We start from the raw sequence: 15,590 nt of genomic DNA, 5'->3' as shown, positions 1-15,590 counted from the left end.
ATAGTAATTTTAGAGAAGATAATATAAACACAATTTTTGAAACAGCCCCTGGATCTGGTACCATTCAAGCATTTCAGAAAAAGGGCAGCAAAAGCCCTTTGGCAGCTTTCTGCTGAGTGCCAAGGAGGAAACACGCAGCTCAGAACTTTGCATTCGGGAATTTTCTGTGCTATGTTCATCTGACTTAGAGTATGAGTTACACTCACTGAAACTGAGTCACTTTATGCACAAAATAAATATCGGATGTGGGCTCCTTCTCCCTCTATAAGGCTTCACAAGCATCAACTCCAGAAGGAAAATACTTGTTGAAATTTCAAGCTTAAACAATCTAGTGCTGTGCATGCAGCCTTAAATAAACACCGGAAATTTTAATTGTTATGATTTGTCTTGTTCTATTAATAGCTCTCTGTATTAAAATTTTCATAGCACCCCAAGGATGACTTGCATTATGTTGACATGTGTTTAAACTGTGACATTTCTCCTTTAATCTAATCATTAGAGTCACAGAATGTCAGCAATACCCAGCTGTTCAAATCAGGCCATCTTAGATGGTCCTATTCTTTTTTATCCATAATGGAAATGCAGAGTAAATAAGATCCTGTCCTGTAATATTTCAAGCAATGCTGAATTTTTCATTGTTTTTCTTTAGTTATTTCTTGCATAGACACAGGCGTTCTTAATATCCACATTCTCAACTGAATCTCAGATTTAAAATAGTACAGTAAACTCAACAGATTTTTTTTTGTGCTCCTTGGGAAAGGCTAATCCCTTATGATCTATTTTTAAATTATTGTCCTTGTTCACTGAGCATGTTCTTATATCAAGAAACAGTAAATAAAAGGACCTGCTTTCTGTAAGTTGCTTGCTTAGGTATCTTTAGCAGAGTTTTTATTTGTTTTAAGTTTAAAACTGATGTTACAATTTCTTGCCCTTTGATGTGAGCAATATTTTTTATTTCTCCTGACAGTTTTGGCAGACATTTTTCTTGCTATCTGCTTTGTAGGACTGTGTGACCAGAGCTAGACAGAATATTCAGGTCAGACGGAATCAGGTCATTATGTTTCTAGAATTATCATTAATCTCTTCCTCTACACTTCATAGCCTTATTTTTTTGTGGACATGTATTGGGAGTTTTAGATTGGTTTTAGTTGTTATAAAAGATTTACTTTATTCTCAGTTAACAGAGACTTCATCTAATAAAGGCATTTCAAATAATTTCATCTAAGACAAGCCACAGGAACACAAATTTAAGACATTCCCCCAGAATTACAGGAAAATAAGCAGGAGTCAAGGACATCATCAGTATTGCTTCAGTGACTAGTTATCTAGTTATCTGCAATCTACCATCTTCTCCGTGTTTACTAAAAGTCAGAGATTTACAAGATTAACATGCATCAACACCACCTGCAAGAACTGAATCACAGAGAAGCCGAGCCACCCTGTTATAGCAAAACCACTCAGGAATAAAGTTATAAATACTAGTGTTAGACAAAGTCAGAGGACTGTGTGAAACTAGGAATTATTTTCCTTCCTCTGATGCATTTACTAAAGTGTACTAACTGCTCAGATTATCGTGCCAATTTCATGATGCCAAGTTTTAGAAAATGAGTTTATAAACAACCAAAAGGCAAGAAATGCAGCCTGAAAATACACTTCTGGGAAGCAGAGGATCCGGGAAAATAACCTACTTTATAACAGGGTAGAGATTTAATGAATGTATGGAATGCAACCCTTAGGGTACAAGATAGGAACAAACTGTGGCAACAGGAAAAGAAGGAAGGTTACTGCTACCAGTAAACTCCACCAGTGCTGTTATCCTTACAAGGGAGGATACATGAAAGCAAAACTCAAAGGAGTAAGAAATGTCAAGTCAACCTTTACAAATATGGGAGACCCACAGCTTTGATCCAATACTGAAATGCATGGGTGGATTAAATCTCCTGTCATCACAGATTTGGCTACAAGATTATGCGGCTGTTATTCCAACCCCACCCCCCACCCCCAACACACCTTAGAGCAACCACAGCTGTGCAGGTGGGACAGATGTGTTTAGGCTCAGAGTGGGTAGACTAAATTTTGATGAGATGATATAATCAAAACAAGTCTCGCTATTATTTCTAGCATTGCAATTTGTTACTGAAAATAGTGTGCGTGTAAAATATTTATTTCTTAAAATATCCCAATGACAAAATTAGCTTCACTTCCTCTGCATTAGACGACTAAACAACACACTGTGTGTCTGCACAGCCAAGACAGAAGTTGCAAGGCTATATGATAGGGTGATTACTGTATCGTTAGTGACTTGCCATGAGAATGATCAAAAGGGACTCACTTCTGAAATGTTAAGGGTGAAGCAGAGGTAGAGTTTAGGGGCCACACATCTTGAGGTAAACTGCTTTCTGTTTTGGCACAGACATGCTTGTTCTCGTGGACCAGGGAACAGCAGTCTTCATAACTCCAGTTTGGGATGAGTCAATTCCTCCTCCAGAGAGTTTACGCTCCAGGGAGATGTAATGCACTGTGAGCTGGCAGGTATAACCACATAGCCCACAAGCAGAGCTCCAGCCTGCAGGAGTCAGAGCCAATCCATGGTGTATTTCTTTCCCCAGATTTGGGTGGCATGCTTTTGGTTGGAGAAGGCAAAAACAGAGACAAGGACCACCAAGAAGAGGGCCTGCAGGGAGATGAAGGGAAGGGAAGGGAAGGGAAGGGAAGGGAAGGGAAGGGAAGGGAAGGGAAGGGAAGGGAAGGGAAGGGAAGGGAAGGGAAGGGAAGGGAAGGGAAGGGAAGGGAAGGGAAGGGAAGGGAAGGGAAGGGAAGGGAAGGGAAGGGAAGGGAAGGGAAGGGAAGGGAAGGGAAGGGAAGGGAAGGGAAGGGAAGGGAAGGGAAGGGAAGGGAAGGGAAGGGAAGGGAAGGGAAGGGAAGGGAAGGGAAGGGAAGGGAAGGGAAGGGAAGGGAAGGGAAGGGAAGGGAAGGGAAGGGAAGGGAAGGGAAGGGAAGGGAAGGGAAGGGAAGGGAAGGGAAGGGAAGGGAAGGGAAGGGAAGGGAAGGGAAGGGAAGGGAAGGGAAGGGAAGGGAAGGGAAGGGAAGGGAAGGGAAGGGAAGGGAAGGGAAGGGAAGGGAAGGGAAGGGAAGGGAAGGGAAGGGAAGGGAAGGGAGAGAGGACGGGTGACTGTGTCAGACTGCCCTGGACTGTGGGGCAGCTCAGATCCCATTCATATGGAAACACAGAGTGGGTCCTTTGCTGCTCAGTTTCCTTCCTATGGCAATATTACAGTTTGTGCTTCGTTTGATTCCAGAGGAAACTGAAACTGAGAGCCAGGAACTGCTCCCAGACCACTTTGCCCAGATGTAGGGAAGATGCTTAAGTGCCCTGGCTGTCTTAAAAATTCCATTGAATGACTTGATATTTTATCTTCAAATCATTCTTACAATGCTTTGTTACTAAGTTTTTAGATTATAGTCTGTACCGGACATTTTGCTAAGAAAGCAGCAGACTGCTAGGCAGATGTGGAGAAATAAAAACTTTCCAAGTCTGCCTGTTTATTCTCTCAGAACTGTTTTCAGAGTCAGGCTGAAATCTTCCTGTTTGAAGTTTCAGAGAATGAAGGATGAGTTATTTTTGTATAAACAGTAAATATTTTCCATGAGCTAGCTGGTTTATCAGATCCTGAGTTCTCAAAAGGAGAGATTTACTAGGACTTGTTGTTCAGTTCTAAATAATGTATCTTTCTGCACAAGATTTCTGTTGCTGCTCAACACAAGTTATACCAAGGAAAGCAGTGTAACCCTATGTGTGAGATTAACTAAGAAATGTTGGATGTTTCATTGTCTTCATTCCTTCCTGTTACAATGAAAAGAGAGCAAAGAGCAAACACACCAGTTGGTGGTAGTGATCATGCCGGAGATGTGCCTTCACAGGTAGAGTCACTGTGGACATTCCCACAGCTTATAACACACACACACACACAAAAATTGTTACACTTCTGAGGTATCCAAGACTACATTTTAAATTCACTTCAAAGCTAAAACACATTCAAATTCAAACAATTTTTCTTTGCAGGTCTGAGAAATTGGGTCTGCTCCATATGTTCGGCAGTATTTTCATTATTTTTCATACTGGAGATCATCACAAGCAACTGTTGGGTTATCGTCTTGGGAATATCCCAGGTTTATTGTGTGGGTGTAGTACTTGTCTAGCATGATCCCACTGACTAGTCTGCTTCCTCACTTTGAATCATTAGATATTTCCATCAAGCAGATTGCACGGATTTAATTTTGTTTCAGCTCTCAGGTACCACAAACCCTTTCTCATTTGCTGTGTCAGACATTCTTGCTTCAGCTGGCATGGAGTAAATAGCAAAAACCTGGAGGGCCTTTCTGCACCCAGCAAAAGAACAAACACACCAGGCTGTGTTATGTCATGCAGCAGGAAATAATGCCTGCTAGAACTTGAGTAGAGATGAATATAGTTTGGATTAGTGTTGAAAGAGCAGCTTTAGTTCCTTCCCTGATATGTGATTTCTGTAGCAGTGTCTGCATTTGGATGTCATGGAAGCAAGCAGGATTTCCATCATGATTGGATCCCCTGGGCTCAGCTGTCACATAAATGACACAAATCAGGCACCGCATTCCTCCCACTTTGCCCACCCCAAAATGCCTTAAAATTTTTCATGTTGTTTAGTTTCAAAGGCTTCAAAAGGAATTTAAGTATGATCCAGCAGAAAACACCTGCAGGTAAGGAGATGTAATACAAGAGTCCTGAGCCTTCATCAAACACTTCACAGTTACACTCTTGTCCCCAAACCACCTGGCAATGAACAGGTGATGACACATGATGGCAGATGATGGAACATAAGGGACTCACTTTGAAAAAATGATTGCAAACCAGTTAATCAGTGAAGGAAGGTACAGGACAACCTTCAGGGAAGTAAGAGAAAGTAAAAACCCAGAAAAGAACATCCACTTGCATAAGGACTTTTTTCAGCAGACCTGTTGAAATGTTCCAGGAAACAAAAAGAAAATTAGCTACGTATGTAACAGAAAGAAGGAAAGAAACTGAACTATAGGATCAATTGTAAAACTCCTTTTGTCGTACTTAGCTGTGAGATAAAAATAACAGAAGCAACACACTGGAGTTATTACTTCTTTATTAATAGTGAATACTTCTTCTGTCCATGTAATCGCTTCTGAGTTGAAGTAAATTATTTGCATTCATCGGACAAGGGTTGGCTTAAAGTCAGATAAGTGAGCTGTCACACACATTATTTCAATTTGAGTTTAAGGTGAGGTGTCTTTTAAGTAGAACTGATTGATTGTGAAAGACAAATAAATTCTTCTTTTGGAAAGATATAAATTATTTTTGTTAAAGAATTAGTTTGGTTTTAGTAATTATTTATTGATCTGAAGGTAAAACCCAGTGGCTTCACAATTAGTTTCCAGAACTCTGGCAGCCTTGGTGCCATGACCACTTCCCCAGGCAACCTGTTCCAGTGACTGACAACTGTTTCAGTGAAAAACCTTTTCCTGATTTCCAATCTGATTTTGCCCTGATGCAGCTTCATTCCATTTCCTCATGTCCCATGGCTGGTCATACTGGCACCATAAGTTATGTAAATGAAACAATTTTCACCTTTATCACAGAGACAAACAAAGCCAGCAACCAAGCAAAAAAAAATTCTGACTAAATGCATAAAGAAAGTAGAAAGATATGGCTGTTATTGAAGGAGATTAATGCTCTACATAAGGACAACACACTTCATTCACATTCATAGGCTAAACCTGACTTACATTACCTAAGGACCTCTGGTTATTTTGCAATCTTGTTTTCTTTCTGCCTAATCCTGGGGCATCCCTGAGGTTGTACAAATTGCTTAATCACCTCCACTGCTGAACAATGGCTCACTTCTTCAGGTATCTCCTTTTGACCAGATTGAGGACTGAGACACAGCAGAGGTAAAGGGCTGAAGCCATCATGACTTATTGAATATGGTGTTAACAAGAGGGATCTTTCTTACATCTGGGCTGGTCACATATTCCCAGTAAGCAAATGCCAGGCTTTGGGAGGCCAGATGTGTTCCTCTGATGCTGTGTTGGGATGTTTTTGGGGTCCAGTTCTCTTTGCATGGACACCAGCTTCTTACCACATAGTCTAACTTTTACCAGACTAACAGCCTCTAAATGAAATTCTAAGCCAGATGTAAAATTGTCCTCTGCTTCCCATTTAGTCAATGAAGAAAGGTAGAAGAAAGTGATTCACAGCACTTATATCTCAGCTTCTGTCTGAAGGCATCTTTTTTTCTTCATTGACTGCAGTTAGGAAAATGAATGACTGTGCTCTTAGCCTAGACAAATCTATGCTACATTTATGAAAGATTTATCTTAGATTTAGCCAGGTTTCTGATTTTACATATAGCACCCCTGCTTTTTTTTTTTTTTTTTTTTTTTTTTAATTTAAATTACTAGAATTCTAATATGTTGAAGTATCTTTCAAAGATTTTGTCTTTGGGGCATCCAGTTTATTTTCACCTTTGGATCCTCAGAAAATTCAGATCCCCTCTCATTCAAGTACCTGGACATTTTACTCCAGCTATCTTCTGATCAATTCATTGGTTTTGCCCAATGAAATTCAAGATGCAATGACTTAGTCAGTCAATGACATTTCACACTTTGTAGTCACTTAGAGAAATCAAAGCCAAAACAGAAATACTTCATAATGGGGGCACTAATTACTGGTAATCACCATATTGGCTGTAATGACAAGGTCCGTTTGGACCTTGTAGCTGATTTTTGTTAGGAAGATGGGGTGATCCCTTCTGGTGAAACATAAATGTAAACCTGTGATATCCCCTTTGGTCTTAAGCTTTTTTTAAAGCAAAGCAACACAATCTTTGTATAAAGCTCTTTTAATGTATTTTAAGTGTGCGCTTTAGGGTGAGATTAATCACATTCTCAGTAGGCTAATCTTTCAAAAGGAGAGATCCAACATTAAGGGAAATTAATTTCATTCCTGAAGATGATTTTCATAGATTTTATTTCTCTAAAAGAATTCCACTATGATCAGAATCAGTCAGGTACTCAAGTGCACAAAATTTTGATGCAGATAAATTTTTTTTTTTAGAAGACTTGTATGCTTTTATTCCGTCACATCGTAATGTTTAAGGCTAAATGATCATCCCTTTCTTGTTTCTCACATCAGCCCACAATGTCCACACACCAATGATTATGTTCCACTCACACTTTTGTTCTGTCATGTTATTGTTAACTTTGGTCTTGGATTCTTGTTCTGAGATACTATCTACTGTATTTGGAAGCCTTCAACATTTTAGTATCTGTCTCTGTTTACAGTCAAAAATTAAAGATGATTTGAATTAAAAAAATTCAGAGTTAAAATTCAGGACTATTATGCAAGAGAAAAAATAAATTAATAAGGATTGGGCAGAATATATAAAATAAATAACATGAAATAGCAAAAAGGAAGAGAAGTTATATATTTGCTTGCAAACAATTGTTTTGAATAAGTGAATCTTCATTGTACAAATATTTTAAAACTACGCCTGAAGACATAAAAAAAAGATGATGTAGAAGTATTCAGGAAGCCTCTGTGGTCAATAATGCTTTTGGACAAATAGTGTAGAAGTGTGGGAAAAGACAAAAATAAGCCAAATTTTAGCTGTTATTGATATCGTGGAAATGGAGGCAAGGCAAATCTCTGTTGAGGGATTGCTGGATTCCACCTTTTCAAGTCTTGTCTTTTCTCACAGAGCTTTTGTTATTACAAAGAAAATAAACAGCCCAGGCTGATCAACATTGTGGAAGTGACAAACCCAGATAAACCCACCAGTTAAGCATCCTAAAGTGAGATCTCAGTAGACTCCAGCTGAGCTTGTAGGTCCATCTCCCCTGTTCTGGCAGTGCCTGAGGGAAGATGAGGGCAGTGGCTTCCCTGCCAAGTGCAGTGAGACTCTGTACCGGGTGGCAGCTGCTCCACGGGCAGGCTCTGCTCCTGGGATGGGGACTGAAGAACCTGGGCTCTGGCACAGCTCTGGGAAAAGGAAGGAAGGAAAGAGCCTTTTCCTGACTTCAGTTGGTTACCAGCTTTGGCAGCTGCCATGGCTTGTGGGGCAAATATTACCTGTGATGGTCCACAGAGACACAGGGATTGCTCAGCTGGCAGGGACAGGGGCAGGTGAGTGACTGTGGGGTTCAGGGCTCAGCCCACCCCCAGTGCCAAGTGCCATGCTGCAGGCACAGCCTTTGGGCACAGCCAGGCTGACAGCTCCTGTAAAAGGGGTCATTCTGGAGCAGGGAGGGCATGAAAGCTCAGCCACAGGAGGGCACGAGGCACACTGTGCTTTCCAGGACCAGTGGGTGAGACTCTTTGTTGACCTAGGTGGTGTCCCCAGGAGGCTTCCAGTGAGTGCCTACATGACACACATGTGGTGCTGCCTCTCCTGAACTGATACCAGTGACACTCCTTATGAATGTACATGTGCCCCAGACTCAAGGAGACACACAGTGAATATTTTCTCTCAAGGAGATTACCTGAACTATTTGCCTTAGCTACTTCTTGGAAAGGATCAGTGCCTTCCTTAAAGCATGTTTGGTTTTCAGAATATTTCCCTGTCCCACTGGTGTCTCCTCATTCCCACGGGCTTGTGTCTCCTGGGCATCTGCTCAGTCCCCACCAGATCAGTCCTGCAGGGTGTGGAAGTGGGGACGTGACTGCTTCAGCAAAATACAATTTCCACACAATAGTTTTCACTCCAGAACAGAGCCTCAAGCAGATACTTCTAATTGACTCACTGTGCTAAATAAGTTGTAAACACCTGAGTCATGCATAATTTTAATGCTCTTACAAAAGAATGAGTTTCAAGAAAATTGATACGGATTACTGAGACAAAATGATATTTCAGCAATACAATTTAGGTTAAATGCTCCTTTCTGAAATGCCTGCTGAGAGGCACTGAGATATATTGGTGCATTCTATTTAATTCCACAACTAAAGTATGGTACCAATGACTGCACTAAAGATTCATTCCCTAAAAAACTGCTCAGAAAAATTAATTAGATATGTTTCTTTTACTACCATGGGGGCAACATGCTATAGGATGATGAAAATCCTATTGCACTTTCCACATTATTCTTTGTGTAACAACAAACAATTTTTTTTCCCTTTTTTTTAATTATCCTTCTTGTACCAACACTGTAATTTATAATTGATCAGATATATATATGGATCTGTAAATTGCTTGTGAGCAGAATGCACTCTTGTCTGTGTTTCCAATTCCCTGTGCTAACAAGGTGGTGGTTAACATGACAGCCAGCTGGTTTTGGCGCTATCTGTTTTACTAAAAAGAAAAATAAAGAATTGCTTGTACAGCTGCATAAATATGTGGAATGTCTCTCGTGGAAGGACTTATGTCACTGTTATAAAAGACTTTTTGTGGTCAGTTAACAAACAGAGGAAACTCTCTAAGTGCTGTTTCACTCTGTCTTAAAGGAGTTATTTCAGGCAATTTCAGTTAATTATGTTTCTCAGATACTGCTTTAGAGTCATGGGAGCTGCACTATCAACAAAGTCTATCCCTGTCTTTGCACAGAAAAAACTGCAACTGAGCCTCAAACTTATTGTGCTGGGATTAGTGCTAACAAAGGATGTGACTGCAGTAAAATACTCCAGTCCTCTAAAGCAGCTTGTCTGCAGCTACAAAGACCTCCCTTCAGGTTCTTCCTCCTTCAGGCTCTACTAGTTCAGTGAAAGAATATTCTTCCCTTTCCCTATAAATTATTTCCCCTCCAAGGTCATGTGTGCATCCAGAAATCTTACTAGTTTTTTCAATAAATGTTTAGGGTAGGCAGGACAAGCAAGGTGTATAAGCAGTGCTGAAGTTGTCCATCTCTCCTCTCCAGCTGCCTTTAGGCACAGACAGGTTGTGCTTAAGCTTCCTTATGAGATGTGACAGATGAAATCACAAGTACTACTTTGAGTGTTTCCCTGCTCTGATGGATGTGATTATTGCAGTTTGGGAGTTACAAGGCAGTTTTTATCAAAGACTGCTACTTTCCTTTCCTTTGCATTAGACCTGTGTTTCAACCTTTCATGTGTGCCTGAGAGTGATTATTCATCTGTAGTACAATACTTTGGTAGGAAGGATGTTGCCCTGATCCAAGCAGAGGAAAAACAGACCGTGAGAGAGAAACATCAGAGCTCTGAACTTTATTATTTTGCCATAATTACCCATCTATATATCTCTCTTTATGGCTGTGTTGCTCTGTATATGAGGTAGGTTCATAAGGAAAGAGCATGGATGGATGTGTACATCAGCTATGGCACCAGTGTAAAGTTAAAAACTACATATTTCTGTTTCTGAGCACTTAGCTGAACATTACTGATCTTTTATATGATGTGTTTCAAGGAATTTTTTTTTTCCGTATTAAATTCAAAATATATGTTACAAGCAATATATATTTGATTGGGTCTTAATAGTATTAAATAGTAGTAGTACTACTATTAATAGTGGTAGTAATACTATTAATACTATAGTAGTAGACTTAATTTAATAGTATTAAAAAATGTGTAAAACCAGAAATCAAAATTTTCCAAGTTCAGGAGGAAAACTATATTTAATATTTTCAGTGCTCTTGGTACTCAACACCATCTGAATTTAATGAGGTTTATTTTTTTTTCATAAGCCCTTTTCTTTTATTTGTCAACTTTGAGGAGGAAATGGTTTCTGAATATGTGAAATAATAAGTGGTGTAAAAATTTGGAAGAGCTAAGACATAATGTGGGAAATTTTGGGTGGTTTTGACTACTATATATTTTTAAGAGAAAGGGAATTTTTGTTGTTGGAAGAAAGAAAAACAAGGAGTTGCCAAGCATATTATGTTTGAGAAATTATGAAAAATTCTCTATTAACAATTTATGAGTCTTGTATGTTTATTTTTAACACAAATTTATATTAACTCATATTCCATAGCATGGGATTTCTCAAGTGGGCTGAAATTTACTTCATTTTTTGCCCAACTATGATTTTTATTTAAATTGAACCATGTTTGAGCCCATATTGCAACAGAATCTTTTCACTCTTCCATCACTGAAATCTCTATTAATACCAAAGAAAACTCAGACCAGATTCTTTTGCACTTTACAGAAAATGAACAACCTTTCATGTCAATATACTTTCCTTAATTTTATCATACAATGATAAGTGAGTATGTTCTCAAATAATCCTCAAAGGAGACAAGAAGTCCGTTCTTTGCAGTACTTGGAAACAAACTATACACAATATCTTTTTTCAGAAGAAATAAACCATGGAAATAATTTCTAGATGTTGTATTAGAAGTTGATTTCAGATGTATTGGGATGAACTGTTTTTTAAACAAATATATTTGCCTCACTTTTACAGTTTCCTGAAATATAAGGGAAGATACACTTAAAGAATGTTGGCAGGTCAAAAGAATGAGGGTTTTCACATTAAAAAGAAATCAAGTTTTAAAATGTTCCTGCTTTCCTTTCACTGGATGTCTTCAACTAACATTAATAATACCTGGACAACAAAACTATTTTTCCCTTTATTCTTTTTCTGTCTACTCTGAATAGAATGATAAAACCTCTGTCTACTTTGTTTCTTTTTTAATTTCTTCACAAATATTATTTGTGTTTTCTAGTAGAATAAGGAGAGACTATGTGACACAGATATTAGAGAAATGAACTGATGACCTATTTTACACAGCATCCTACTTCTGACAAAATAAAACTTGGATACTGCAAAGCCAAATTCTGTACAGTGTAGGTCCTTTGAGAATTACAGTGTTTGAAAAGATGATTCTGTGTCACTTTGGACAATTCTAACTTTGTATTTTGTAGTGCAGGTCCAAAGATCAGTAATCATTTCAAGAACATAAATAATGAAAAAAACAATTGTAAAATATATTTTAAAAACCCACAGCCTATTCCCTGTGGCCTTTTGACATTTGTACTATTAATTAAATGGAATCACGTATTTTTTAATGTTACAAGTAGATATCTATTTGCTAAATTGCACAGATAAAAGAAACTCTTACTAGATAAAAAAATATTCATGCCAGTAAAAATAATTTTTTGGAGGTTTGAAAGAGAAGCAGATTACTTTAGAATCAAATGCAATATGAGATTATTTTTTTATAGTTTAGCTACAGGTGTATTATGTAATGTCTACAGGGAAAGATGGTTGCCATATGTGGGGCTGAGGAAACTCTTACTAAGGTACAGGTAGGACTAACCAAAATTTCCCAGGGAAAATAAATAATATTGTAGCTATTGCTGGGAAAAAAAAAAAAAAAAAGAAAGACAAGTTTTGACCTGTAGACAGTAGGTAGTGACTGGGAGTGAGCTAATGATGTGCCCTAATTGTGTGTGTGTTGATGTGAGGGGTTTTTTTTGATATTGGGCACAGCCATATGATTTGGTGTCCAACACATCTGTGAAAGACATTGTGTAAGTTTCCCTTAGTTTACCCCAGCTAGCTCCTGAGAAAGTACATGGTACACTGAATGAAGTGCTTTCCACTGCAAGAAATTCATGCATGATCTGGAAATCATACTGGGTTTATGATGAAGTGTTTACGGGAAGGGCAGATGACATGCACTGACAAGTCCTGTGTGTCTTGTAAATGCATGATCTAGGGAAAAATCTGTCATTCTGAATTACACAGCTGCTTATTACTCCATACCTCAAACTCCATGATGACCCACAGCACTTCCTTCTGTTCACATGGGCCTGAAGAACTTGTCTTAAATCTGGGAAGAGTTTAACATGTCTTTAGCATGTGAAGTAATATCCTAAGGCATCTTGGAGAGAAAAGACTGTGATCAAGTTTTACAAAACTGTAATGAAGCAACATCCTGATGAGCCTGCCTTGTGTTTTTTAATTAGCTGGAGGCCACTGGATAATCATTTCTAATTAAGTCGTGTGAGTCCAATTCCTTGAGAACATTGTGAGCATGAAAAGGTAGTTTGATTTAATATCTGAAACCTAATCCCTGTCCATGTGCATGACTGCACATGCAAGCTTGGCCCATATGCCATCCTCAGCAGTGACAGCTGGAGAAACTGCTGCCCAGAAGCCTCTTCCTTTGCTCTACAGCAGAGCCCATCCCTCCCGGACACACTTCACACAGATCACTTGGATTTCATTAGCAATTAACGTTGCAAAGGTTTTCCAGTTCAACTTATCTTGGGTGAGGTAACATGAATTCATTGACTACCTCAGCTAGATATTCAGTAATCCCTGTGCAGGCACATAGTGATGAGCTGGAGGAAGACACTGCTGGAAATTGACATATTAATTAGTATTTTCATATCTGTGCTTTGTCATGACTCTGCATTCTTGAGATCACAAATTGTTCTCTGTTAGCTACAAGAATCATATGTTCAAGGTTTTTTTTTTTATATAAATCAAATGGATTGTGAATTTAATACTTGAAATATTTATTATAACAGCTTTTTATTAAGTCAAGAAACATTTTGAAATTATGTTCCAAGACAGTTTAATGTGTTAACTGTGGTATTTGATTACTTGAACTGGTATTCAAAGTAAAAATATTCTTTGGTATGCAGGAGTAAAAGAGATGTAGAAAAACCATTACTTACTTTTAGCTTAGCATTTCCACAAATACACAATGACAGCACCTGCACTAGTCAGCATCTTCAAAGAAGTGATTTGAGATATTGACTAACCTTTTTTTTTTACAAGAGTTTAAATGAAATAAATGTTTTTCATCTTTTAGACATACAATTAGTATTCAATCCTTTTGGCTTGTGTTTGGCAATTGCCCTCTGTTCTGTGGGTTCATGTCCTAGAACATCACTAAAACATTTAATTGTCAATTTCATTACAAAGCTGATAAATTAGACCCTGGTCTTCTATGCAAGCACCTAAAGATTTCCCTATTCATCCCATCGTTCAAAGACCTCCTTCTGCTAAGTGAAACCTTTGTGGGTGCAGGTTTGCTCAGAGCAGACACAGCTCCAAGGTGGGTATGGCCACTTTATTTTATTCATCAAAAAAGGAAAAATAAGGAAAGGATTGATTGCACAAATGATCTTGGTCTCCAGATAAAGAAGATAAGTAATGGAGGTAAAGCAAACAGTGCTCATGCTCTACTGGCAGCTACTTAAGGATCAACGCAGACCTCTACATAAAATGACTGCCAGTGGTTGATTACATAAGTCTCAAATGATGATCATGACATGTGAGAGCAGGATGGCAGACTGTTTCCTTGAATGCTTCCTCACTTTCCTTACTCAGGTCTTTTTATGGACAGAGAGCTCAAGGCAGTGTCTTTTTATTTTTTTTTAATGTATTGATAGTATGCTAGCTAAATATCTTAGGGCTTGTAAGACAAATTATAAAAGCTATCAGCTTTTTCCAGTCCACATCAAAAGGAATTTCAGAAAAGTTAGGAGATTCTTTACATGGCAAAGTTCCCTATCTTTTCCTAATATTTATTTCAAAGCATTGCAGTCAAGTTCATAAAACATTAGCATGTAATATTTTAACAATATGGCTAATGGACATAGCAAAGTCAAACAGTTTTTAAGAGATGGGATGAGCAACCACACATCAGAAATCATCTTCTGTGGATTTGTCTTCTGCTCTACACAACTAAAAAACTACAATAGATCTTGAGTCTAAAAACCCATCACCTTAATTAACAACCAGAGATCTGGCAGCTTATTCATATCCTTTATAAGAGAATAAGAATCATACAGGTCCTTGACCATAAAAGTCTGTGCATAGGAGGAGAGAGAAGTACAACATTTTACTGACCATCACCTTCAGAAGGAAAGGCAGAGGAAACAGTGAATTAATTGTGTACCACAACCACAGTGCTTCCTGTCACACCCATTGCTCAGGCCATGTCCAAATTCAGAGTATGACCCCAATACATTGCCACATATGAAATAAGGGTGCTATTATTTCCAACTTTCATATTCCAGTTTAGTTCCTGCAACCCCCAGAGTTCTTGGGCATTGGATTCTGTCACATCTCTTATTCACTGATGGATAATGTAACACCAATGCAATCATTCTGTGACCTTGCCTTCTAAGCTACCAAGTCAGACATTACTGAGAGGAAATGACATGCAGCTTAAAAAACATGTTTATATACAAAATACAAATATGGAAGTGATTTAAGCTTTGTTATTGCTGATAATACTCAAGAATACAGACATCAAAAATATCTAAATTCCTGTTTAACTAAGATCAGCTATTGAGTCTACCTCTACATGCCATCTCTCAGTTTGCAATGGAACTTGGACAAAATGCTTAGATGAAGTAGAAAAGTGACAGATATTATTACTATTAGAAGGTGTATATTAGAAAAGCAGGATGAAGAGATTCAACTGATAAATGGAAGTACATGGATATACAGGAAAAAACATGGAATTCAAGTCAATACCTCTTTCAGACTCAGTTTCAATACTCCCAAAATACTATCTTGTAGAAAGAGATTGAATGTATCATTTTCAGTAAGTATTTTCTGATTTTTCTGGGTCTTTTAATAGTAGACCTACATTTTTCCATGTCACAAATTTTCTGC

Source organism: Lonchura striata, chromosome 2 (assembly GCF_046129695.1).
Source record: "Lonchura striata isolate bLonStr1 chromosome 2, bLonStr1.mat, whole genome shotgun sequence".
NCBI lineage: Eukaryota > Metazoa > Chordata > Aves > Passeriformes > Estrildidae > Lonchura > Lonchura striata.
This window is presented reverse-complemented; position numbering follows the sequence as displayed.